At 38.5% G+C, this 27,471-nt stretch overlaps 1 protein-coding gene across 3 annotated transcripts in view; it reads right to left on the bottom strand.

Moving 5' to 3' along the window:
- The window catches only part of slc4a11 (solute carrier family 4 member 11), a 137,441-nt gene that overhangs the window by 78,797 nt on the left and 31,173 nt on the right, over positions 1-27,471 (bottom strand). The window lies entirely within an intron of this gene.

Genomic DNA, 27,471 nt, shown 5'->3' with positions numbered 1-27,471 from the left:
ATCATCAGATATTTTCATGTTTAGGTCCTGTTCCCAGGAAATCTTCACCTCAGCCAAAGAAGTAGGGTCTATATGATGCAACGCATTGTATATTTTGGAAATCTGTCCTCTGGAAATAGATTGTAACTGCAAGCAGTCTTCAAGGGGGCAAACATGTGATTTGTTTGGATACGTGGAGAAATGCTTTGATGCAAAGCTACGGGCCTGTAAATATCTGAAAAAGTGAGATCTGGGAATATCAAAATTTTTTGCTAAGTCTTCAAATGACATAAATGAGCCATTAATAAACAGGTCCCTGAAAAACACAATCCCTTTTGTTTGCCAAATTTTGAAACCCGACTCATTTAAGGCTGGTAAAAAAGAAGGGTTAGAAGTAATAGGAGTATAAATAAGGATCTGTTTGAAGGAAAAGTGGCGACGACATTGAAACCAGATACTGAGAGAGCTTTTAACCAATGGATTCGTGGATTTTATTTTCCCCTCTAATGGCAATGAGGAACACATTAGAGCTATGGGTGTAGTTGGAGGACTAGAACCCAGTTCCATAACAGACCAAAGTGGGCCGCCGCCCTCTTTAAATGTACGTAGCCAGGTGGAAAGTTTTACAATATTAGCTGACCAGTAGTAATACATAAAATTTGGTAGGGCAAGGCCACCTTCAGCTCTAGAACACTGTAATCTGGATTTCCGAATCCTTGGGCATTTCTGATTCCATATAAATGAAGTCACAATACTATCAATTTTTTTAAAAAATGTTTTGGGAAGAAATAAAGGCAGCATCTGAAAAAGATACATGAATTTAGGCAAAACGACCATCTTAACAGTATTAATACGCCCGGCAAGAGAGATGGGTAAAGCTGACCAGCGCAACAGATCCGCTTTGGTTCTATCAAGAAGCGGGGTGAAGTTATATTTAAAAAGACTGTTATAGGAATTGGAAATTTGTACCCCCAGATATGTAAATGATTTTTCCTCAATTTTGAATGGAATATTTATATAATCCAGGTCTTTAGCTAGCTGGTTTATGGGAAAGAGTGTACTTTTACCCAGATTCAACTTGTACCCTGACAAGCGGCCATACGAGGCAAGCAGTTCCAACATTCTCGGGATAGATTCCGCCGGGTCCGATATGTACAAAAGCAAGTCGTCCGCATAAAGAGATAATTTATGAATAGCTCCTCCTCGACTAATCCCCCTAACACCTTCATCCGAACGCAGTGCCACAGCCAAAGGCTCGATTGCAATATCGAAAAGCAAGGGGCTCAAGGGGCAGCCCTGGCGGGTACCTCTATATAGTGGGAAATAGTCTGAAACAATATTGTTAGTCCGAACTGAGGAGAGTGGCACTGAATATAAAATCTTAATCCATGATATGAATTTTGGCCCAAAACCAAACTTGCTCATGACCGATAACAAATATGGCCACTCCACACAGTCAAAAGCCTTTTCGGCATCGAGAGAGACAATCACTTCAGGCTGATCTGTGGAGTGGTCAGAATACAAAACATTGAATAAGCGTCGAATGTTAAAATAGGACTGTCGATTTGCAACAAAGCCAGTTTGATCTTCGTGAATGATTGTGGGAGCGATACTTTCAAGGCGGAGTGCAAAAATTTTTGTAAGAATTTTATAGTCCACATTTAGTAGACTGATTGGCCGATAAGATTCACATTTTTGAGGGTCTTTATCTTTTTTTAGTAACACAGAGATTGTGGCTTGGGACAAGGTTTGCGGCAACTTATTATTTGTATGTATTTCTAAAAACATATCACAAAGTAGAGGTGCCAACTTATTTGCAAATGCCTTGAAAAAATCACACGAAAACCCATCTGGACCTGGCGCTTTGCCGCTCTGCAGAGACCCAATCGCCCCTAAAATTTCAGCTATGCATATAGGTCTCTCAAGTGACTCCTGTTGATTTGTCGCAATTGTAGGAATATCTAATCTACCTAGAAATAAATCTATATCGTTTGTAGTACCTGCAGTCTGACTGGTGTAGAGTTTTTGGTAAAATGTCTTAAAAACTGTATTAATCTCTTTAGGGTCAGTTGTTGTTCGACTAGAGTCTACTCTGATTTCAGGTATTGAGTTATCTGAGACCGACTGACGCAGCTGATGCGAGAGAAGTCTATTGGCTCTTTCTCCGTGTTCATATAGCTTTTGTCTTGTTCTGAGCAAAAGTTTCTCAGTCTGTTTAATTGAAAGAGTTTCAAATTCAGATTGCAGCAATAGTTTTTGTTTGTACAGATCCGGAGATGGATTACTAGCATATTGTGAGTCCAGGTTTGCTATAAGCTCAGTTAGTTCCCTAAGTCGATTAAAACGTTTTTTATTTTTCTGGGCTGCAAAGGAGATAATTTGGCCGCGCAGGTATGCCTTAAGAGATTCCCATAGTATGGATTTTGAGATGTCTGGGGTATCATTAAGGTCCAGAAAAAAATCTATTTGATACGTTAAGTATTTACAAAATTCTTCATCAGACAACAAAGTTGAATCAAATCTCCAGACCCGCTGCACGGCACAAGAATTCGGAAATGTAATATCTAGTTGAACCGGTGCATGATCAGAAATAACAATGGTATGATATTTACATTTGGTAACTTCAGGAATAAGAAAATTATCCAATAGGAAATAATCAATCCTAGAGTACGAGTGGTGTACTGGGGAGAAGAACGAATAATATTTTGCGACGGGCTCGGTTGCACGCAGCGGGTCAGAGATACCGTAATTTTGGAGAAAGGAATTGATAACTAAGGCTGATTTGGAAATCTCTGCAGATTTGCGCGCCTTCGATCTATCCAGACTTGTATCAAGTACAAGATTAAAATCCCCTCCCATTATCAAATAGGAAGTATTGAAATCAGGCAATAGGCCAATGATTTTCTTAAAAAATTGTGGATTATCCCAGTTAGGGGCATAAACATTTAATAATGTGACCGGAGTATTGTGCAATTTACCTGTAATCATGACAAAACGACCGTTGACATCATGTGTTACATTTAAACAAACAAAAGGGAGATTCCTCTTAATAAGTATAGCGACCCCTCTGGCCTTGGAATCAAAGCCCGAATGGTACACTTGTGAAAACCAGTTACACGACAGTTTATTACCCTGAGTGGGGCGCAGGTGTGTCTCCTGCAAAAAGACAATGTCCGGTTTAAAGGTCTGAAGATGAGCAAAAATCCTTTTACGTTTGACCAGATTATTAAGTCCCTTCACATTCCATGTAATAAATGTTGTAGAACAGGGCCCAGCTGTTTGCAATGGATTAGAGGAGGTGGCCATGTTCACACTGAGTATGGGCAGTCATGGTGGGTGTGAAGCAACATCTGTATGGAGCAAGTGAGTGCAGCCAAGTAAACAAAGAAAGGAGAAGTAAAAAATAAATAAATAAAAAATAAAATAAAATAAAATAAAATAAAATAAAAAAAAAAAAAAAAAAAAAAAAAAAAAAAAAAAAAAAAAAAACACACACACACAATGTAAGAAATCCAGCCCCCACAGGCTGTCTCCTCCACGCAGGAGGAGACAGCCTCAGCCCACCCCCCAAAGAGCCTAAATGTAACATGTAACTTGTTCTAATACTAACATTCCCCTCAGCAGGGAACAAAAGGTTTCTAAAAATACTTAACTGACAAAATACGGTATGACATCAAACACTGCCATCCAACTTACTACTCTACAATATGCGGGTTAAGAGAGAACAATTATATTAACAATCACATTATGAACCAATGAGTTCCCCATCATTATATTATATTCAGCCCTCATCCTGTCTGCCATTCTGCACTAAATGCTTCATGGTGTAGTCCTTAGCAGCCACTGGATCGGTAAAGAACTTTTCCCCCAAAGGCGAGGAGATCCTCAGTTTTGCGGGATACAGCATACCATATCTAACGTCCTGGCAGCCGCGGAGCAACTCCTTCACATCCTTGAACGCCCCTCTCCTCCTCACTACTGTAGGCGGCAGGTCCGGAAAGATGAGGATCTTGTCATTATTGTAGAGCAGGGGCCCGTTCCTCGCCGCTTTGCGTAGAACCTCCAGTTTTTCTTGGTTGTAATGAAACTTAACAATGAGCGGCCTGGGTCTCTGTCCTCTCACCGGGGCTGGTTGTAGACTGCGATGCGCCGCGTCCAGTGTGGGGGCCGCATCCAAGCTCAAAAGTTCCTGAAGTAGCTTAGCCACACAAGCAACAGGTCGTGTCCCGGCCTCAAACTGTTCTCTTACCCCAAGTATTCGTATGTTGCAGCGGCGTTGTCTTCCCTCCAGGTCCTCAGTTTTATTCACAAGGGCTGATACAGTCTCTTTCAAACTGTGAACCTCTTCCTCCAAAACCACCACTCTATCGGAGTATGTGTTTGTAGCTTCTTCCAAGCTAGTTAGCCGGGCCTGGTGGTCGGAGAAGCTTGTGGCTAGCGGGTCTATTTTTGCACATAATTCCGTCCGGACACCATACAGTTGCTCTTTGAAATGACTGCGGAGGGAGTCAATGGTCTCGTAGAGCGTTTGGCACTTGGATTCTACTTTTGCCTCCAACGTACTAATCTTTTCCACAACAGTTTTTTCCAAGTTAGCTATCGCAGCCATTAGCTTAGCCGTATCCGGGGATGTAGCAGCAGCCTCGGCTGCTTTAGCGAGTTCCGCCTTTTTGGAGCTTTTAGATCCAGACATTGCGAAAATGATATTTCACACGGCACTGGTACTTGCAGTAGGGTTTCAGATGACGGCAGGTAGCGCTTAAATGTCAGATAGTAACATATATTTATAAAAAATCGGTGAAACCCTGCGGGGCAACAATGCTACACGTCCTCACATGTCGCTGCTCACGAGCGCCCCCCCTTGGGTACTTGTACTTTGAGTATTTTTCTAAATGTATTTAGTAACTTTAATTGTACTTAAGTACGTTTTAAAAGAAGTAAAGTAATTTGTTGCATTTTTACACCCAACCGTTACTCAGTAAATTATTGTTTTGCTTTAAAAGGATCAACACACATTATGAAACTACAAAAAATGAAATGACCAGCATTGAATGGAGGTTATTTTCTGAAGCATTGAATGGAGTTTATAAAGGTAGCTTTACTTAGAGCTGGAGAATTTCATTTTATTTTGAATTTAATTCATTGATGTTATTTCATTTTTAAAAGAATTGTACATTTTGACGAACCTTTTATTTTATACAGATGCCTTTGTAGAAAATAAATTAATTTCCAATTGTTCAAGATTTAATCTCTTCCTTTTTAAGTTTATACATGAGATGTTTACTGAATACAAGGTCACATTACTTATTTGTTGCTTATCATGCACAGCGAAAAAGACCCTCAGAGATTCAATGAGTATGGATTAATAACTCATATTTTAGTTGATCCATAAATACTTAATTTGAAGCTAAGTTAAAGTAAATCAAATGAACTATTTTGTGTGTTATTTTTAGAGTAGGGGGTGACTTTTGTTGTGCCCAATACAACTATATTGTGGTGTTTTATTTTGACCAGAAAGATTATAGGTATTTGAAAAGTACAAGTAGTGCATGACAACAAGTTAAAGCAAGTGTCTTTCCTGAACGCGAACAGAAGCAATGTCTGATAAGAAAGCAGGAAGTGAAGTTAGGTTATGAATAGCATCACATCACCAAAACGTCTCATCGCGCTCACAGATCTGTATCGTGCATGTGGTTGTTTGTGTTCACGTCTTAGGAGTCAGCGTTCCACACACACACACAGTGTCACATACCCACATGTTACCTTAGAATATAAAGTAGATGACAAACACTTCCCTGCTGACAGACAATAAACAAGAAGTGAAATAGTGCAGGAAGTTGCTGTAGTGCCTGTGGTTTTTGCAGCAGTTTAAGGATTTGTCACATGGTAAATAACAGCTGCTCGGAGCCAGTTAGAACAAACATTATTGTATAAATATTAACTTATATTTCTGACTTTCTCTGTGGCAGCTCAAAGCCGTTTTTGGATGGTATTTTTTCTACAATACGTGGGAAAGATTCTTCAATTATAATCCCTTACTTTACTCGTTAATTGGGAAAAGTAATCAGATTACAGTAACTTACTAACGCGTTACTGATTATAACACAAATTGTTTTTTTATACAGTATATAAACTGTTTTTTTTTTAACAGGATAAAAAAATACATATATACAAACATATTTAGGTAAAGTAAATACATCTGGATTTGGGTTCAATAATTCTAAAAACTATATAAAAACTAAAGAAATCATTCATCCCCACTTCACCCTGTTCATTAGAAATATGATTAACTCATAAAAAATAAGTGTGGTATTCCTAAAGTTTTACTTGAACATATATATATATTCTGGGACAAGATGTGAACAGCTTTCATTTTGCTCCGCTAAAGTGAGGAAGTGTAGTACAGCCCTCTGCTGCAGCCATCTCACTGTAGCGGGAGGGAGGGGCTACTGCCTCGGCTCTACAGACAGCGACGGCCGGGGGAGTTGTCGATTGAAGTCGCTTTAAAAATTTCTAATTTTTCAACTTTGAGCGACTAGGTCGCGCAGGACCTAGTTGCCAGGATAATAATTTTCCTCAACAACAACTGTTGATTGATTTGTCACATGACTGTTCCAGGGTTTGAGTTTGTTTCATTTTGTTTCATATACATGCAGCTCTATGATTTTTAGACTGCTGCCAACTTGTTTGTAGTGTTATTTCAGCAAGTTTCAGTTTTACAGTTACAGTTGGGGACCTTTGTAACTGAATATCCTAGTTACAGTACAGCAACAAAATTATACTGTATCAACTAAGAGAATTAATAAAAATGGACTGTGTAAAGGCTTTTTCAAACGAAAAAAATTATCCTGTGAAAACTGTAACCTGTTGACCGGCACAACTCAAAGAATCGGAATCGAGAATCGTTTAGAACAGGAATTGAAATTGAGAATCAGAATCGGAATCATAAAAATCCAAACTATGCCCAACCCTAGTTATGTCCTCATCATACTGCTCATAGGCGTGTGTATTGCCTGGAATCTGTAAATGTGTACACCTTCATGAGAACATTATGTATGAAATATATTTTATTGGCTAATTTTACACTTAAAACATTGGCTTTAACATGCCAAGTGCCAACAACTTAAAATAAAAAAAAAAATAGCATACAATCTGCCTGTGGCTTTTAAACCAACTTTGACTTTAGTGCAACTTAACTGAGGTATATGCCTAGAACAACAAAAAAACCACAAGCAGGTCAACATGCCAAGGTTTCAGCACTTCCTTGTGCAGTTACAATGTCTCCAGCAGTGAAAAACGCTTCCTGGTTAAATAAAGGTAAAAAAAAAAAAAAAAAAGAAAAAATTGATATGGATGCATTTAAAATAGATTCGAGAAACGCAATAGCGCGATATATCACCAAAATGTTTTTTTCAACACCCCTACTGCTCCATAGTGCTTTAGATCTGTGTTTGAATCCAGTGGCCATCACCAACGCTGTGAGCAAAACCCTTAACTCAACAAATGCTCCCCGGGCGCCCGCACTGTGAAAGCCCACTGCTACCTCCTTGGACATAATGAGTCACAAATTCACTGTAAGACTAGAAAAGGATATGAATACAATTATTATAATTTTTTGGATAATAATACAATTGTCTCTCTTGCTATTTGGCTGTGTGTCACCAATGTAGCTCTAAAAACTACAGGCCTATCCTGTAGGACCCAATCAGAGCCTGATAACCAATACATTGATGAAGGAGTTTTATTTGCATGAAATTATGCAGATCTCAGCACTTAATTGCATCCTTGTGTATGTAGATACACGGTAAAGACACCCATGCCTCGTCTATGGTTCTCAAATAAAAACGGCAGAAACACTTCCACCTCATAAACTCTGGACAAAGGCCAGGGGATGAAAGAGACAAGTACACTCCAATTTTATTTGTGTATAATGAATTGAAAATGTGCTCACGTGCACATAAAAGCCTAAAATCTGCTTTTTGTTATAGTTAAGAAGCACATGAGTAACCCGGCGCACCGCGGCACTGTCTGAATGAGGCTAATGCAGCATTAATATACTTTTAGTGGGAGCGGTATCGCCGAGTGACCTGAGAGTGGAGCTTAAATAACGGCCATCGCCGCTAATCCCCTTTTAAAAGCTGCGAGCGGTTACGTATTTTAGAAAGTAGCGGGATACAAATACTAATTGGGAGCAATCCCAAAAGCTTAAGAGTCAAATTTACATTTCACATGGACTGAAAACAAAAAGAGCATTAGCCGTGTTTGCTAATATTACCATTATCTGTGTGAGTTAAAGGGTAGAACCAAAAGATATGTTCATAGGAAATTACATGAACAATCAAAATGCAAATCCCACGGTAACAGGACCATTGTTGTATTCACCCACCGGTTTCTCACGTTATTTCTTCTATATTGTCATATTGTTTAGGCAATACCATGTCTCATTCAAGTCAGTTTACCAGCTGATATAGGGGATCAGATTGTGATTGGCTTTTCCTGATCACCTGATCTACAGTATGAAATGTGGATCGTCCCTTATCCAATCAGGACACGTGTGCTTTCTTTTTTCGACCACTTTTGTTTGTTGTATATCCCATAGACGTTATATACGTAGATGCCGCATCGACTGTGGAGGAACACGTCAACAGCGCCGCCATCTTGGATCGGTGGTGGTGGAGGCAGCAGTGCATGGACATTACGACGGAAAGAGATATTTCTCAATCTCTAAGTAGAATTATTTGTTGAATTTTGAACTGATTTCCAAACTGTTTGATTTTTAAAAATAAATATTTCAGTTCAGACTAAAATAATGAATGATGATGATATAATAGTAATAGTAATAATAGTAATCATGGTTTTATTAATAATAATAATAATAATAATAATAATAGCAATAACAAAATAATATAAGAATCCATTAACAATAATAAAAACATTAGTATTAATGATAAATTACATTTATAATAATAATCATAATAATGATATAGCCATAATAGCAATAACAATAAAATAATAATACAATGAGAATACCAGTAAATACAATATAAAATAATAATAAAAAACAATATTGCAATAATATGATAATGTAATGATATTCATGAGACTAGCAACAATAATACACTAGCAGTACCATTATACAATAATAATAATTGACAAGTGCAATGTAAAGCCTTAAACAATGTTGTCAATAAAAACCTGAGCACATCTGAAAGTTTTCTGGGTTCCTTTTGTTCTATTTATATCTATCTATCTATATATCATGTCTGACGTTTGTTACAAACAAACCCCGTTAAAATTACTTGAGAATTGAGTGATTTATGACAACTTTAATAGTGTAAACACATCATTCCTCTATAGATGTAATGCACTATAGGATCGATTGCCACGGTTCCAAGATGGCCGCCCTGTTGATGCACAGCTCTAGTTGACGGCAGCTGTCGATGCGGCGTCTACGTATTATCGTGCCTATGGTATATCCTGCCTTGGTCATGGCAGCTCCCCCTAGTGTTAGAAGCATGAAGTGGAGTACCATCATGTGTTTTATGTTTGGGGGCCATAGTAGCTAGATTTTTTTTTAAATCTCCTCCATAATGGACGGCGAGCTGCATTTGCGCTGCGGGCCGTAGTTTGGACACCACTGGTGTAATGTATCACAGAGCTCCATTACAGTCAGTCACATCAGGTACAATATCTTAAAGTGTTCAAAACATTTATTCCCCAAATTATCATTCAGACCCTTTAACCAAACACACAATAACATTAGCTCAGGTATGTAGCCTTTGCTAATAAAGCTGTCAAAATAAAGTAATTTTAACATGATTAACTTTAAAATGATTATCAGAATCAGAATTTACTAACTAACAATCCATGATTCAGTAACTTCTGTCTTGTTCTTCCTGATTTATTTCAGAGTTGGTTTTTGAAGCATCTCACACATGAGGCCATCTTTTTGTTGCCACATACAGCAGGTAATTCCACTCACAAACTGTCAGAAATCCACCAAAATGTCACCTGAACTGCAAATAAACATAACCTGGCAACACAGCTTCTACTTACAGTAACAAGGCAGCTTTTAAAATGTAAATAAAGTAGAAAGTACATATAGAAATCTAGTTAATAAAAGTCTTCAGATAAAAAAAAGTACAGATACCTGTACTAAGTACTGTAATGAAGTGTATGTACTGCTTCTCTTGTGTTGTCTATCACTGCTAACGCCTTTATTCCACCATCTTCCCGACATCTGACTGGTTCATCACCAGTTTGAATCCCACAGCATCCAAACTGGTGAAAAACTTTCCACAACTCAGCAGATATGTTCACCTGATCTAATGCAAACAAATGAATCAAAAATGTTATTTCCAGGAGAAAATGTGTATATAATGAGCAGTTAGATCATTTTAAAGTACCAAATTTCAAACTCCTTCAAAATAAAAGCAGAGGATCTTGTCTCGTCTTTGCAAATGCCTACGACTCACTGAGAAAAAGCCATATTTGAGTCCTGACTCAGCAGTTGAGCGCTTCTAATTTAAATCAACCTTAAGTCTTTTACATAATGTTGATGAGAGCTAATTGTGACTTAGCATCAATTCTGCTTTACATGCATGAATAAACAGTGATTTCAATGCGCCATAAAAACAACAATCTCGATCACCAGCTTATCTACTCCACGGTGATGCCTGCGGGTTCATGGCAGACAGTTGCTGGAGGAGCAAACCGTGGAATTTATGGGCTAGGTGAGGCTGAGAGCGGCAAGTACGGAGGGCAAGAGATTAAAGGAAGTCTCTGCTGCATTTGTGAGGGAATCTACACCATCTGGACCGGCACTGAGGAGAGGGCTGGGCCTTTTGTTGGCTAATTGTGCCCTCGGGGTGTGTTGGCACTCGGACTGGAACCGTAGAGAGGAGAGGCGGAGAGGGAATTCCTCAAGCTTGTAGAACAGTTTTAAGCAGCCACTGAAATATGACAGCTACCCATTGGGCTTCTACGGGCTCCCATTTCAAAATCTTCCATCTTCACTTGCAGAGTGTACCCATTACTGTCTCATCTCCACGTCAGTTTAGCCATTTCCATTTTTCTTCTCCTAACTCATCATTACTGGCTATTAAATGTCCTGAAATCGTGCCAAACTATGCGTCCAGTGTCGCTAGTAGATTTTCTCTCCACACTATTATTTATCTTCCAGTTCCCATCCATCGTGACAGTGACTGTGTCTTTCATACTCATTTCTACTTTTCTAAAGGACTTCTACGAGGCGTTCTGTCGGCTTGGTAATCACAGACATCTTTCTTCACAAGAGGACCTGCTTTTACATCGTCCTAGAGGCGCTGGGAGGAACCCCGGGGCCATACGGTCAGCTTTTTTTTATCCAAGTGAAGTCAAAAACTGTGACATTGATGTACTTTATGACATCATCATTGGTTTTGTGTCGTTTGCTTGGTAGAATGTGTTAGTCACTTCTACTGAGGAAAGAGACCTCTAAATGTTGAACTGGTGAGCTCTCTGAACACAGATCCCCGACATCCAAACTAAATCCGCGTTAGGAGATCCTCTCGTCCTTTTCTTCTCCCTCTCAGAGTGAATCAACACCATGCTGGTGCAGGAAACCCTGAGGATCCACCAGCGAGGGGCTCCTCCGCTCTAATCTCCTTCCAGATAAGCAGCCAAAAATGGATGGACTTATCGCTGAGGTGGGACGCGGTCCCAGCTCTCTACAAGGAGAGTTGGAGGCCTGTTGTAACCGCTGAGCCGTTTCAGATGTCGTTCGGGGCCAAATCTGTTTGGGTGATGTAATTTGTGAAGAAACACGATTTGGCTCCATGTTAAACTCATCACACGCCCCACAAGGTCACTGCCAGCTTGATCCTGGCTTTATCGCATCGGGTTTTCACCGCTCTGTAGAGGCTCACACCCTTAGGTGAGTCTCTGCTGTCAACAACAAATAAGTCGTACCTAAACTACACGTTTTTATTTTTGTAATTATTCTAATTCATTAATAAGCAGTTTTTTAGTGACTTTAATGCATCATCTAACAGTGAATGTGTATGTCCTTTGGAGGAATTTATCTAATTTAGTCTAGGAGTGTGACAATATCTCGATACGACGATATATCGCAATATTTTTTTGCACAATTGATTATCGACATGCTTTCTTCTTTTCTTGTTATGTCATAGATTAACGCACATTGATTTCTGACCAATATATCAATAATCGCAGTATCATCATATAGTGAGATTTGTATCGAGTATCGTATCGTGAGGTACCCAGACGTTCCCACCCCTAATTTAGTCACTTCAATGTCAATGTCTTTTATCATCCATCTATTGAAGCTTAGTTAAAGTTTTAGGTTTTAGAAGAAGTCACAGTCCTCATAAATGACAGTGTGTGGGATGAGTTGCTCAGAAGCCAAATGTGGAGTTGCCATCGTTGCCAATACAAGCAGTTTGAGTCCAAAAAGTCAGCATTTAATACAGATAAACCATCCATTCTACGACCGTCCATTATACTGAGACTGTCAGAGTGAATAATGGAGCCTGTACTGTTGGCACATTAGGTAAAGTTCTTCCTTCACAGTGTAGATATTAGAAGATTTACTCCCGTTTCCTATTGGTTTGTTTTTATTGACCTTGAAGCACAAATGGTCTTGAACGAATTTACATTTACAAAGTTTATTCACTGAGTGCTTTTCAAAACACATTTACAAAGTGCTTCAACACTGATAAGAAAATAAGATTAAGCTAAGCCGAGTACAATATCTATCCATCTATCCATCTATCTATCTATCTATCTATCTATCTATCTATCTATCTATCTATCCCTAGCGAGAGTTAAAGTGAGCTAAAACGGGCACGTGTGAATACCTGAAGCTTTATTCATCCCAATAATTCCAGCAAGTTCAGTTTTTCTTCTTTTTGAATAATACGTTATGGTTTCATTTATTCAGACAACTTTTACTTTGATCTCTTGCCATTTTTCCACTGTCAACTGCCAATCTTCTTCAGAGGCATCCGCCAATCGCTTTGATGTGTCCTTGACTTCCACGAAATCATTTTCAGGAAATGTATTATTTATTTAATCATCCCACATTGTAATTAAGAATACTTCCCCAAATTCTAAATAAATACATGAAAAATGTACAAAAAAGGGTAGAAATAATAGTCTTAACAGCAACAAAAACAATATTAATGCTAAATAATTTATCAGTAAAAAAAAAACAAACCCTAAAAAATGTAAAGTAAAACATTTAAGCCATGTTTTAGACACATTATTTGGCATTTGAAACAATTTTTAAACACTAGCAAGTATACATTTAGTTATTTATACACATATCCCAAACTAATTGAGGGAGTAAATCAGCATTTCTGTGCTTTTCCATATATCTTTGTCCAATTAGGGGAGTAGAATGTTCCCTAAACACTGTATCGTCCTCCTGTCAGACACCCGAGGTAAACACCACATTATCGGACATGTGCTTTTATCCAACGAACCTCGAAGCACAATGAGTCACATCAGCAGCAAAAAAAAGAAAAAAGTGCAGAGGCTTCATGAAACACACATCCTGGGTTAAATATAATGAGCTGCATGTTCGCAGGAGGCTCTCCTCGTGAGCCTCCACTGACGAACGCTGCCATCGTTAGCACAGAAACAGACTCTGGAGTGGGCAACACCGCACTGTAAAAAGCCTCAGCCAAGAATAATTAAGCCTTTGAGTGTCAAAATACCAAAATGACAGAGATCTTTCTAATTTAGCTTTTCATCACTGTGATTTAATAACGCTCGCTGCTTTCTTATTGACATTGGAGATAGCGGATGCACGTCCTCTTTGGATGTTTCTGTGGAGAAAAAGGCCGAATCATTTCATTAAGGGGATGAGCATCAGCGCTTCTGTGGCTTTGACCGAGCAGGTCGACTGTGGCGGTACATGTCAGTGCACTCATCCATCTGCTATATTGACGTGCACACTGTGGTACATTACAACAATCAGAATAAAAAGGTAAAAGTAGGATTCCTCAGGTGTCTATGCTGCAAAACCAACATGAAATATATTAGTGAAGGTCGGTGAGAGTGGCTCGGGTACACAGATTGTTTTAGCACCAACGGCAGCCGTCGACACACACAGAAGTTGATCACAAGAACCGAGGACCACCAGTAGATTCATTACACCACCTCTGGTTCCTTTAAACACATACGTAACAGCCTTTTTTAAATTCATTTATGTAATAATAACATTTCAATTACCAGTTAATCATGAATGTGACACATCTGTGTGATAAGCTTAAAACATGAAGCTCTCGTCCTGGTTTCCCCCGTAAATATCTAAATATCACACAAACAAAAAATTTAATTTTAAAACAGAAAAATGCTGCTTATCTGGTTTTTGAGTTTCCTCTATTTCTGTTTTGGTTTTGAGTCAGTAAATCAAAATCACACCACACGTGTGATTTTGATTTGGTTTTTAAAAAGAAGTAACCTAAGAATGAAGGATACATGGATTTAAAACAGTTAAAGGCAACAATTATGCACAAAATAACTAATAAATACACAAAACGACAACAAAAAAAAGAAAAAAATGACAGCATAGACAAAATGGCCTAGAAATACACACAATGACAGCAATAAAACATTAAGTGACTGAAAAATAAACAAAATGACAATAAAAAACTACGTGTTTACTAGGGGTGTAAATCACCTGTTTCATTCCAATACGATACGATGTCAATTATCAGAACAACGATTTGATTTGATTTAGAAGCCTGTGATTAATATCAGACAGTCTGTTTTTTTTTTTTCCACATTAAAGAATAAAAACACAACATTGATAGATTTTAAGAATTTTATTCGCTGACTGTTTAAGGTAGTGGTTCTCAAACTTTTTTGGCTCGTGTACCCTCTTTCTCTTATTTCTGAATCCAAGTACCTCCTTTGTAAATCTGCAACATTTTGCTTAGAAAACGATTTAAAAACAACTATAGAGAATAATAATAATACACATTTTAAAGAATCTTATTTTGTAAATACGTGCGAAAAAACAATATTTAGTGCAGTGCTTTCAAACCTTTTTTGGATCGTGACCCCATTTTGATATCAAAAAATTCTTTTTTTTCTCGAATTAGTTTTTATTCATGTTTGAGCAAAGATGTCTTTTTAACTACATTTTATTTGAACTAGATGTATATTTCACAAAGTGAAAGTATAGAAATACAGTTGTTTAAGATTGTGTCTTGTTTGAATTTAAAACAAGAATAATAAAAACATGTTAAAAAAAATATATATATATATATATATTAACTTTTCTGACACTATTTGTTTATTTCCCACTCTCTCAAGACCTCCCTGTAGTGCCATCACGTACCCCTACGGGTACACGTACCCCCATTTTAAAAACACTGGTTTAAGGCATTTACATTAAAAACATTCTTTGAAAAACCATTTTTCTCACCAACTAACATCGCAAAATGGCGATGGATATCGATGTTTATACTTTAGATTGATTTGACTAAATCATTGATCAAACAATCAATTAATCTTTACATCCCAAGTGTTTATAGTAAATCAAACAATTGTTTAAACCTGAGTTAAAAATCTGGCTGGAGGTGGAACTCGTGGCTTTAAAGATGTGTAATTGTTTTTGCAATAATATTTACGCGTATACGACATAAGGATAGGACATACAGAGTTGTGTGTGTGAGTCCTATAGACACTAATCTCCTGTCGTGCTCTCCTCCGTCTGTCACCTGTGCACATTGCTGCATGAGCGGGCTGGGCTCACAGATGAATGGCATGGCGAGACGAGACGTCGTGACTGTGCTAACGGCAGGAAAACCCACTATGAATTTAACCTCGCCATCACCAGCCAATTATTAAAATCCTACTCCGTAAAAGTCATCTTCAGCTTTGGCTCACGACTGTTTCCACTTGCTTTCCTCTCGTCTCCGACACACAGGCTTGTGCTCAGGTGCAGGGATGCTCTGCTGTGTGTGTGTGTGTGTGTGTGTGTGTGTGCTTAAAAGTGTGAGTCGGCAGCCCAACGAGCAGTCAATGAGCAGACGTGTGTGTGTGTTTGTGTGTGTGAACAAACTGCTCACTCGCTGCAAAAATTGTACGTCTCCATAAAAGGGGAAGAAAACAGCAGTGCTGGGGGGATTCCTGCTAATTGCTTGCACATTTCCTTCTCCCCCAGCTCGATTAAAGCCAGGTCACCATTGCTCTAACGTCTGCTACACGCACGCACGCACACACATGGCCAACTGCGTGGCTGTATGCAACTCCAGCCTGCCAGCACATCTCACTGCCTTTCATTCAGCGGTGTTCCCCCTCAGAACTGCCTGCACACACACACACACACACACAGACACTCTTTCGATGTGGAGAAAAGAAATACGATTGGAGGTTCACCCCGCTCTGCAAGCTGCTGCTTCCTCTGATGTCCCAGTATGTTGTGCATGCACATTCCTTCATTAGGAGCAAATAGGAAGAAAGATCTCCATGCTTTCGCCACAAGTGGCACGAAAAAAGAAATACATCAATCAAAGCTGTCTGGAGAAACTCAGTGGGAATCAAACGCAAAAACCCTTATATTTTTGGTAAACCTATAACAACAGCCACACACAATGCTTGCTGGGGATTTTAATGGTGCTTTTGATGAATGGACGTTGCAGGTTAAAGCGCTTAGGCAAGGGCAAAGACAAGGTCAAATGTTCAGTGAAGAAACCGCGTTTAAATTCCGCGTCTGCTGCCAGAACGTGATGCGACGTGCTCCTAAAGCTCTGCATACATCGTATATGTGCCGAGGGGGTTGCCCTACGGCTGTGTGCACACACGTGTTGTATGCACATGTGCACATGTTAGACTTACCTAAACTGTAACCAATCTCACAACTGAAACATTAGTTTGCATGTCATTGATTCAACGAATTATTTTATTTTTTCCCCAAAAATGGATTATTACATTTTACATAATTAAATATTCTACATACAAGTTAAGATAACACCCATTTTTGTCCTCAACCAGTGGGATTTGATCTCTTATTGAGGTGGTGAAAAACAATGTCAGTTCTGTAACTGCGAGTACACAGATATTGTACTGGTCTTGATTTCCCCTGATTATATACGTGTATGCATTATTAAAGAAACGCCTTAATTCATGCTAATTCTACTGAACTTGCTGTTGAAAGATATACAAACATTAATTTTCTCTTCCTCTAACAACCCAAACTGAGCCACAGAACAATCATGCAGGGAACATCGACCCTGTTTTGGAGCCAATTAGCGGCTTTATTGCTGCGCATGTTGTGACAACTACAGCCATGTTGGCTCACGATGCGTTCAGGGACAGTTTAGAGCTGCGGCGGTTCTCAATCTTTTTTTTGTTCCGATGGAGCAGTTTCATGCAGAAACATGTGCCCAAGGACAGAGTGATGGCACTGGCACAAAACTGCAGGATGAAGTAAACTTTTTTACATTTTTGTGCACTTTATAATTATATCAACGTATTTCTTTTTATGAATTCTGCAGATGCATATTATATGGCTCATGAATCTTTAAAAATGGAATTGTTTTACATTTCTTGTGCAATAGTTTGGTGTTGTTTAAATCTGCATCTGATTATTGTTGTCAATGATTTCTCTCTGTGTAATTTTTAGACTCTTTTTGAGAATCAGTTGACTGAAAGGAAAACTAAAATACCAAATAGTTTAGAGAATCAGCGTTTAAAAGCAGCACAAAAGAGGACAAAACCCAAAACCAGCAACACAAACATGCTAAAAGTTGAATTAAATAACTTACATTTTGTGCGTTTATTCCTGAGTCTCTGCAGCAGAAAAGTCAGACTTTGTAATATTGAGCACACACACACACACACGTTCACTTCCAAAAGCTCAATCAGATATTACCAATGCAATTTTGCAAAAATGAGTTTTGGAATCTAGCTTTTAGATTTCACCAACGTGCACCGTTTTCCCCTTGAACGCATCAAACCACACAACTAACGTGCACAGAATCTCAATGCGGCTCGAAAACTGCAGCAATGTCAGAGAAAAGACGTGTTCAGGGACCGTTGGGAGCACTGGTTTTTAAAGCAAAGCAAAGGTGGAGAAAGTAGATTTCAAGTTTAGACACTAGCTTGGACCAAAAGCTAAAAACAGGCCAAATTTGCACAAAAATGGATGAATTAAAGCACTGCGACCACAGGAATCGATGCCTATGACGCTGCACAATGTGTTGTTTCCATCCTAATTGTGCTCAATCCCATTATTTAGCACCAAACCCTTCCACAGTTTTGTGTTTTAATCCACGTAAAGCATGCAGGAGTGTTTCTGGAGTGCAGGAAGCTGCACTATCGTCTCCACGCACACACGCCAGTTGAATGGCTTTTGTTCCTGGAAGTCGACGTGCTTTCTGGCTCCGTTCTGTGACTCTGCAAACCGTCTGCCACTTAAAACCGCAGAACGCCAGCGGCCGACGATCGGCTGAGTTAACGTGTCTCTTTGCGGATGCTGAATGAGATTAAGACGCCACCCGGCTGTCAGAAGTTAATCAGATCTCTACCGATTTCAACTTTGACTTTTAGCCTCTGAGAGCAGCGGAAAGATGAATTGTAACGTGCAGCGAGAGGCAGCTCTAAACTGTGATTTCTGCCTTTAGGGCTCAGGAAAACTCTTTCATCAGGACAATAAAATATCTGTTTTATACATCTGTGGAAGTCAAGCTCCATGCTGGGACTACAAAGTAGTTTCTGTGTAGATTGCGAAGACATTGAAGATAGTGAAGGCAAAACTCAATATATTGAGATTCAAGATATATTGAGCCTCGTTTGGCGATACATAAAATGCATGGCTTATTTTGTTTTAGAATACTTGAATACTAAAAACAGGCAGCTACAGACACCTCCATAGATAAGCCCCTTGCTCAAAGCACAGAGCATGTATACCCTATAAACACTGTGCTGAGCAGTATAGGGCAACATGCAGTTCAAACTAAAACCCACAGTAAAAACGTTAACCATAAAACTAAAAACTGAACACAAAACTGTGAAAAGACTATTAGATGTAGACTATTAAATATCAGATCACTTTCATCCAAATCTCACTTAGTGAATGATCTTATAACTGACCATCAATTAGATTTATTATGCCTCACAGAGACCTGGCTCAAAAATGAACATTTTGTTGCTCTTAATGAAGACATCCCTCCCAGTGGACAAGCCACACTACAAAACTCACTCACACATGCTGTCCTTTATAGGAGAAAAAGTGGCACATATTGTGCAGTGGTTTGTTAATATATTTGAATGTGTGATAAATTTAACCTAGAATTGTCTTTCTAGTAAGACTTTATTGAGTCAATATCGAGATGTATACAGTATATCGCCATTTAGAGAAAAAAATATAGAGATATGAATTCTGGTCCATATCACCCAGTCCTAGTATGTGAGGCATTCTGCTGATGGTCATGGCTGAGCTCTGTAGAGTTACTTTAACAGGCCGAACTGAGGTTTGGCTCCATTTCCTCCAGTGTTTGAGATCACGAGTGATTTAATTTGGATGTTAAAGGGAAAACAACAAATCTTCTGTTTGTCTCCGTCACACTTTAGTGTCTCGTCTAATTTCAGAGATGATTTGCACGCCCTGGACAGAGAATTTGCCGAATTCTCTACACAGACCTCATTTAAGTCAAGGAAATAGGTTCCTATTAAATAAACTAGCCAAGGTTCACCATGTTAAAGAATTTTTAAAGGGAAGTAAACAATTTCAATCTCACACAATACACTTCTCCTGAAATGGAACTATCTATACAACATGGACTAAACTCTCACGTATATGTTTTAGGACAATATCACGTATTTCCACAAGATTCTTCCCCGTAAAATGATGAGTGTCTAGCAAGTGTGGCAAGAAACAAACAAACATGCCAAGTCTAAACCCTAAGGTTTTGGTCTGATGTGCATCTAGGTTGGAAATTTAAAAAAATGCCTTGATGATGGGCGGGGCTCCAGGGGCAGTTAGGACACACCCAGTCTTTACTTTAAAATCTCCAAAGAATAATCTATGCTGTGCTACGCTAACGAGCTACTCAATAATAACAATTATCTCTATCAAACCTACTCACCACAGATTGTAGAGCCCACAGGTGGTAGTATTTATTGGAGGGGGTGGGGCCAACAGGGATGGCTAGTGATGTAATAAGCCACCAAAAAAATCACAAAGCACCATTCTCAGCCAAACTGGATATTAATAGCCATCAGGTCACTCTTACATTTTTACAACTAAATACATGAAAATGAAATATTTTGACTAAAATGTCAAGAGTTGGACAAGAATCAATCAACAACCCTACTTCATAACCAAATACATTTAGGTTTCGGGGTTTAGTTACTTTACTTTAATAAGAGTTAACACAATTAATCCTCTAATGCATAGGTTCCCAAAGTGGGGTACGGGTATCCCCAGGGGTACGCAAATTGTCATGGGTTGGTACATGAATAAAAAATAAAAATTGTAAATTCGAACATAAATCAACCAGCAGTCAGGAACCTCCATGCATTGCCATAAATTACACATTACCGATGTAAGAATGCCCATGGTTACTGATTATTATTCATTTTTTTATTATTATATATTATTGTTCCAGACAAATTTCACTGTGGGGCTATATTGTAAGTGACATTACATCAGTGGTGTTCCCAACTTTTTTGGTTCGTGACCCCATTTTAATATCACAAATTTGAAAAAGAATAATAATTAAAACATTTAAAAAATAAATATTTAATCAGTATTTAATTATTAGACATTTCAGACTAAATCATTTGAATTCCAGCCAACCGCACATGGGGCCACGACCCAAGGTTGAAAAACACTGCATTACATTATTATGTTTTTGAAGTGTGCAGTGGTAGGGGTACATGGCCTCAGGTTAAATGCCTGGGAAAGACTGCTCTAAAGCATATTTAGCACAATTTTGTGAAGGTCTCCCATTAGAATTAGGGAAAGCACATTAAACAAAAACACAATGAGAAATTGGAGGCTCTAATTGAGCTTATTCCCTCATGCAACAAACATCACCCATACAAAGTTGATATGAATTATTAATTAGTTAACCAGAGTAACTGCAGAATATACACATCTGTGTAAAACGTCAGTGGTCCAAAAAGCCACACAGGCACTTTAGTCTGTTTCTCTAAGGGACAGCACATGTGAGTGAGCAGCAGTTAAACACATCCTTCCTATTGTTGCTCCAACGTTTAGGAAGAACTGGTTTCCAGCATTGTTTGCACAAAGACTTTTTCTAACACACATTAGACAAGTGTTAATTTTGACAAGAACTTTAACTTTGACTAAAATTAATTTTAGTTTTTGTCAAGATTTAGTCATCTGATTTGTTTTAGCTTTAGTCTTACCAAGCAATTTTAGTCGACTAAAATACTAACAATTTTAGTCAAAATGTTTTACTGCTGGTATAGGAAACAAACTAAACTATAAACCTGTCATTTATGTGTGTATATATACAGGGCTGGCTATGGGCATAGGCAAACCAGGCGGTCGCCTGGAGCGCAAAAATGTAATTCTTAAAGTGAAATTTAAAAAAATTAAATAAATAAAAGATAAGACTAATACAATTCAACCCATCTTTCGCATTTACTTTAAATAAAAAAATAAAAGAATAGAAAAGCTCAATATGAAAAATCTGTGTGCTGACCCGCCAAAATCTACTCTCGCAACTGTGTCTTTGTTTCAATTCAAAAGCAGTGCTGAGTTACACAAACAGACTGTCAAGTTTAAAATTGTATCTTTCTCCCATAATAATGCAAACAAAAATGTGCAAGTATTAATTTGCAACTCAATTCAAAGATCATAAATGAAGCCACACCCACTTCCTTACTTTTTGTAAGAAAGTGGGTGTGGTGATGCGGCCGTCTCTGCTCACTTCCTCAACAGCAAGAGGCTTTAAAACTGTAAGTTTGTACCGTACTACATGCTGTTTTCATCTGATGGCTTTGTTTAGAGAAAAAGAACTACGCTTTATCCCGCCCCGCCTGGTGAGCACCTGTATGAATAATACAAGGAGATTAGGATGGATTCCAGGCTACATCTCTCCTGTTTCTGATTGGATTTTCGTCACAGACTATTTTTTGTCACGTCCTTTATTCGCTGACGATAAGGTCAATTAATTTAGTCACAGTTTTAGTCTCAATCAATGACTTCTTTTTTAGTTTTCGTTTCATTTTAGTCAACATAATTAACACTGCATTGGACACATACTGTACTTACAGACAGTTACATGCTATACATTAACTTTCAAAGGTCACTTGTCATGTCGGATAAGCAGTGCATCCAATATAGTCACATGGTGAGTTAAGATTTTGTTGGAGATGTTTATCATTCAGTTATCAGTAAGTATAATGTTTATATGTCCATGTGGCTGAAAGAAGGGAAGAAAAAGTTAAAGTAATGTGTCTAAAACTACTTTTTAAGAACAATATAAACAGTATATCCCTATAAGGTTCAACTCTTCCACCTATCCAACTAGTAAAGGCAGTTGGTCTCCAGCTCTGCAACTGGTTTTGCTGGACGTGTCTTCCTGTTCAAAGCCAATTAACCCCTCCTGTGGAAAAGTATTCTATTTCTTTACGTTACAACTCTTTAAATTTGATATACTGTATTTTTCGGACTATAAGGCGCACCGGATTATAAGACGCACTATCAATGAATGGGTCTGATCGGGTCTATTTTCATACATAAGGCGCACCGATTTGTTATTATTATTATTAAGGCTTGTTAAGCGAAACAAAATAGTCAGATAAGTCAAACTTTATTCAACTCATTAACAATAACTCAACATTGTTCAGGTTTAACACATAAAATACAGAACAATACACTCGCTTTTTCAGTTCAGTATGTTGAAGCACAGTACAGTACATATCACTCCACGAGGCGCCTGACTACGGTAGCCCTGAAGCGCCAAAAATCCATCAAGTGGTGCAGCTTCATAGTTTACCAAAGTTGTACTAAAACATTTTGACATAATAATTTCATACATAAGGCGCACCTGATTATAATGTCATTTTTTGAGAAAATTAAAGGATTTTAAGTGCTCCTTATAGTCCGCAAAATACGGTAAGCACTGTGAGAAGACTATAAATCAGAATTGAAATTGAAAACATGATTTCAGCCCTAAGGCTGCAGACACTGACAGAAACCAACTATCTATCTCAGAGTACAAGCCCACTGCTGCTGCTGTGCTCTTCTATATGATGAATATTTGTCCGTAATTAACGAAGAACCAGCAAAAATATCTGTTTATGAGCCTCAGCTTCACCTAACATTAATACACGAATCATTGTGAAGTCTCAACTCTGATCAAGTGACAAAAGGAGGAAAAATTACAGAGTTATCTAACATCTTTATACACGTTCCCTGCATGTACTATGAAAAGCACAACACAAGTGTGTGCGCGAACACTGTAGTTAATTCTGTATTTTTCCTTGTATTGTGCTGCTCATGCGCTGTGTGTGTACAGTAATAAATGCAGCGTGTGCGTGTATATATCCATGCGCATCCACATACCGGTTTTGTGTATAAATATTTCACTATTAGCAATTGGAAATGTAATTAAGCGCAGTGTGTTTATTGTATCAGTGCACACGTTACCACACAATTAATAATTGTGTGCTACTTCATCCACATAACAGTTGTGTGTGCGTCCGTGTGTGTAAATGATGTATTGTGTATGAGATGGTGCATGTAATCAAGTGCAGTGTGTGAAAATATATGTATATAGTCACGTGACTATAGTGTGTGTGTGTGTCTGTGTAAGAGAGTAATTGTTTCCAAGTTGTTTATGCGAGACCTTGAAGTCTTGGCACGTCATAAATTTTCAAGAAATAGTGAGTGCTGCACGTGTGTGTGTGTGTGTGTGTGAGACTAACACAATTGCACAATTCTGGTCACATCTCGCACACATTCATGTGGTCTTTGTGACATTTTCAGTGCTGGTCTGCATATCTCTGCACATGTATGTTTATGTGACACTCTATGATAAGTGTGTGTGTGTGTGTGTGTGTGTGTGTGTCCTCCAGCCAGAGGGCTGTGCTCGTAGGCTGAAGCTTCTGAGATCTGGTGCCAGTGGTGAATACTGATCAGAGATCACCATCACATCCACGGCGCCCGCGCGCGCACACACACACACGCGCGTCATCCATCTTCACTTTCACACGGTCCAACTCGTAATTCCCACAGCCACTGTGTGTCCTCCGTGCCGTTGTGTTGTGTCTCTGCAGGTCACACGGCTGCGGCGCTGATTGTGCGACTGTCCGTCACACCTGAAGATTGACGCCCTGCGGCGCTGCACTCCAGGAGGAGTTCATTTGGCTCAGGTTTGGTTAATCAGACACACACAATAAGCTGTACAGTGGCTGCATTTACGGTTTGACTCTATATATCTTTAGGATGTGTATTTTCAGCTGAGATAAAAGGTGAATGTTACAGTTAATAAAAAAGGTTGATTACATTAACATCAAAACTGTAGAGCCTGAGACCAATTAAAAGCCAAAAAATTTTGTCACAGTAAAGTTCATATTCTTAATAATAATAATAATAATAATAATAATAATAATAATAATAATAATAGTAGTAGTAGATTGGGGCCAATCGGATACACGCATAAAAACTGATGAAGTTTACAACCTTGCATTATCTGAGCATGTAAACAACATCAATATTTAATTTTTGCCTTTTAATTGAGAACATACAGTATAGATATTAAAATGTACCAAAAAAATAAATAAAAAAATAGTTAAAAAATCTTGATTTCATTTTTTTTTTTGAGGAAAATGTTGATATTTGTTTTCCAATTTTTAAGTTACTTTATTTATGACGTTGTGCATGTTATCAGACAATAACATGAAGCCATTTGTCTCCGTAATTTGCTTTAAAGCTGCTACCCCCAATAATTCTTAGTGTAAGCCTCATAGATCAAAGAATCAAACATTATTTACTCCAAAAAGAAACGAAAAAGATTGACATTGTCGCTTGAAAGTTTGTTTTCATCTCCATTGTAAACACTCTATGCATCATAAAGGATGTACAGAAGTGTTTTTAATTCATTCTTACCGTGATTTCTGGGTTTTTTTCCCCAGAGGACAGATATCGCTTGACAACAGTTTTGTTCCAGTTTGTTACCGGTATTCCATGTGAAATCACAATGAAATAAAAACACTTCAATGCACCCGTCTCCGCGACTCCACATCCCACAATGTCAGCAAACGTTTACAGTAAGTAGGAAAACAAACTGTCATACGACAATTGCCATCTTTTTCCTCTCTTTAGGGAGTAAATTATGTTTGATTTATTGATCTATGAGGCTTACACTATGATTTTATCTAATAAAAAAATTAACTTTAAGTCATTAAACAAAATATATCAGTTTATAATATAGATACATATTATTAGATTCAAACAAAATTAAAATCTCAAACTAAAGAGCGACTCTTGAGCTTTGTTCACGCTGCAGTCTGGACACTCAGATCGTGGTCATCCGACCTATACGTCATCAAAAGGCGACAAAGGCGAAAAGCAACGGCGGACGAAGAAGCAGAAAACAGTCGATGGCAAAAATAAGATTCTTTAGAACTGTTAAATATATGAGGGACCGGTCAGTTCAAGCCAAGATAGAGGGGTCATACCACAATCAAGCGTTAAGGGGGCCAAATTTACTTCCGCTAACACTGCGCCACGTGACATCGTGTTTTGTGTGCATGCGGGTCACTTCATAGATGCATTCCGTTCATATTAGGAGTCGCATTTGGTTTTGTAATGTAACGTAAAACATAAAAATAAAAATATTGAATTAAACAAAAAATCCAAATAGGGAATGAAACCCTGCAGTGTGAACATAGCCTGAAATTGCTATAATAAGGAAAAAATTGTATTAATTGGGTTTATATTAGATCATTTTATGCATTTTAAGCTTTAGGTCAAAGGAATGAGATGAAAACTAGTTGAAATATTTCTATTCTATTCTGTATAATAAATGAGAAATATATAGAATTGTAGTACCAGGTAGTATCAATTATTAATAATATAGTAAAACATAATTAAATGTTTATTAATGATAATTAAACATAATGAACAATGAAATGAATAATGGATTTAAACTTGGAACCGGCGTTGGAAATTGTATTGCAGCTTACACACGGACGCGCACACACACAAAGGCTTTGGCAATGTGGTAAAATGGTAAATGGACTTGATTTTATATAGCGCTTTATCACCACACTGAAACAGTCTCAAAGCGCTTTACATATCAGCTCATTCACCCATTCACTCTCACACACCAGTGGGAGAGACTGCCATGCAAGGTGCTAGTCGACCACTGGGAGCAACTTAGGGTTCAGTGTCTTGCCCAAGGACACTTCGACACATAGTCAGGTACTGGGATCGAACCCCCAACCTCTCGATCAGAAGACGACCCACTACCACCTGAGCCATGGTGTGCTAGGAAATGAACGTGCAAAACAAGGGTCTCCTCAGGATCACATGACACTGCGCACTGTTTAATGAGACGCTTTGCTTTTTTAAACATCGTGTTCAGGGCCGGCCCTAGCCTTTTTGGTGCCCTAGGCAAAACTACTTAATGATTTTAAAGGGTGTGTTTCATGTTTATTATGACTTTTTAAATTAATATTAAAAAAAAAATGAATAATTGGGGGGTGCAATTTGGCACCCCTCCAGCAGTTGGCGCCCTAGGCGGCCGCCTGTGTTGCCTGTCAGGAAGGCCGGCCCTCATCGTGTTTCTACAAAGCGTGACACAATAATTGGGCACCCATATTTAAGTAACCTTGAGAAACGGTGTGGGCACTCAAGTCCATCTAAAATATTCTTCTCATGTGTGAGAATTCCCGATCATCAACCTTACTGCTGTGAGATGGATGTGCTGACCACTACACCACCATTCGTCAAAAAAATAACTAATAACGCTAAAAAAAAATCAAATGTTGACATTACCACTATGCAAACTTTACATTTAATTTAAAATTGCGGAAATTCCAGGTTTCCGAGGCAGGCAGTACTCTTGCCTTGTGTAGGGGGCGCTAGTGAGCACAAAGATTCTTCCTCTGTGCAGCTTCTAAGTGACGGAAAGCTTCCATCTTGGTTTGTAGAGTGCAGCCACACATTTAATTCCATTGTACTGGACATTTTTGTGCAGATAAACCAATGAATAGGCTTTAATCAACCATTTTTCATTCTTCATATTTTATCCCTGTTAGCAGTGCAAACTCTCACCGGATCAAACTGGTTTTACATTGTTACCAGAAATCAAACCTTCCTCCTAAAATGCGCTGCAGCTCAGATCAAACCTGAACTCTGTACCTCCAATCAGCAACAAGACAATGCATGCAAACGTCTTTTTAGAGGACGAGACGGGGAGATGCCCATCAGAGGGGTGGCAGTCAGGGTGCACATGCGCAGACACATGCACACGCACGCGCACACGCACCGAT

The sequence above is a fragment of the Gouania willdenowi genome, chromosome 22, assembly GCF_900634775.1.
Source record: "Gouania willdenowi chromosome 22, fGouWil2.1, whole genome shotgun sequence".
NCBI lineage: Eukaryota > Metazoa > Chordata > Actinopteri > Blenniiformes > Gobiesocidae > Gouania > Gouania willdenowi.
The sequence above is the reverse complement of the archived record's forward strand: the minus strand, read 5'-3'. Positions and strand labels throughout refer to the sequence as shown.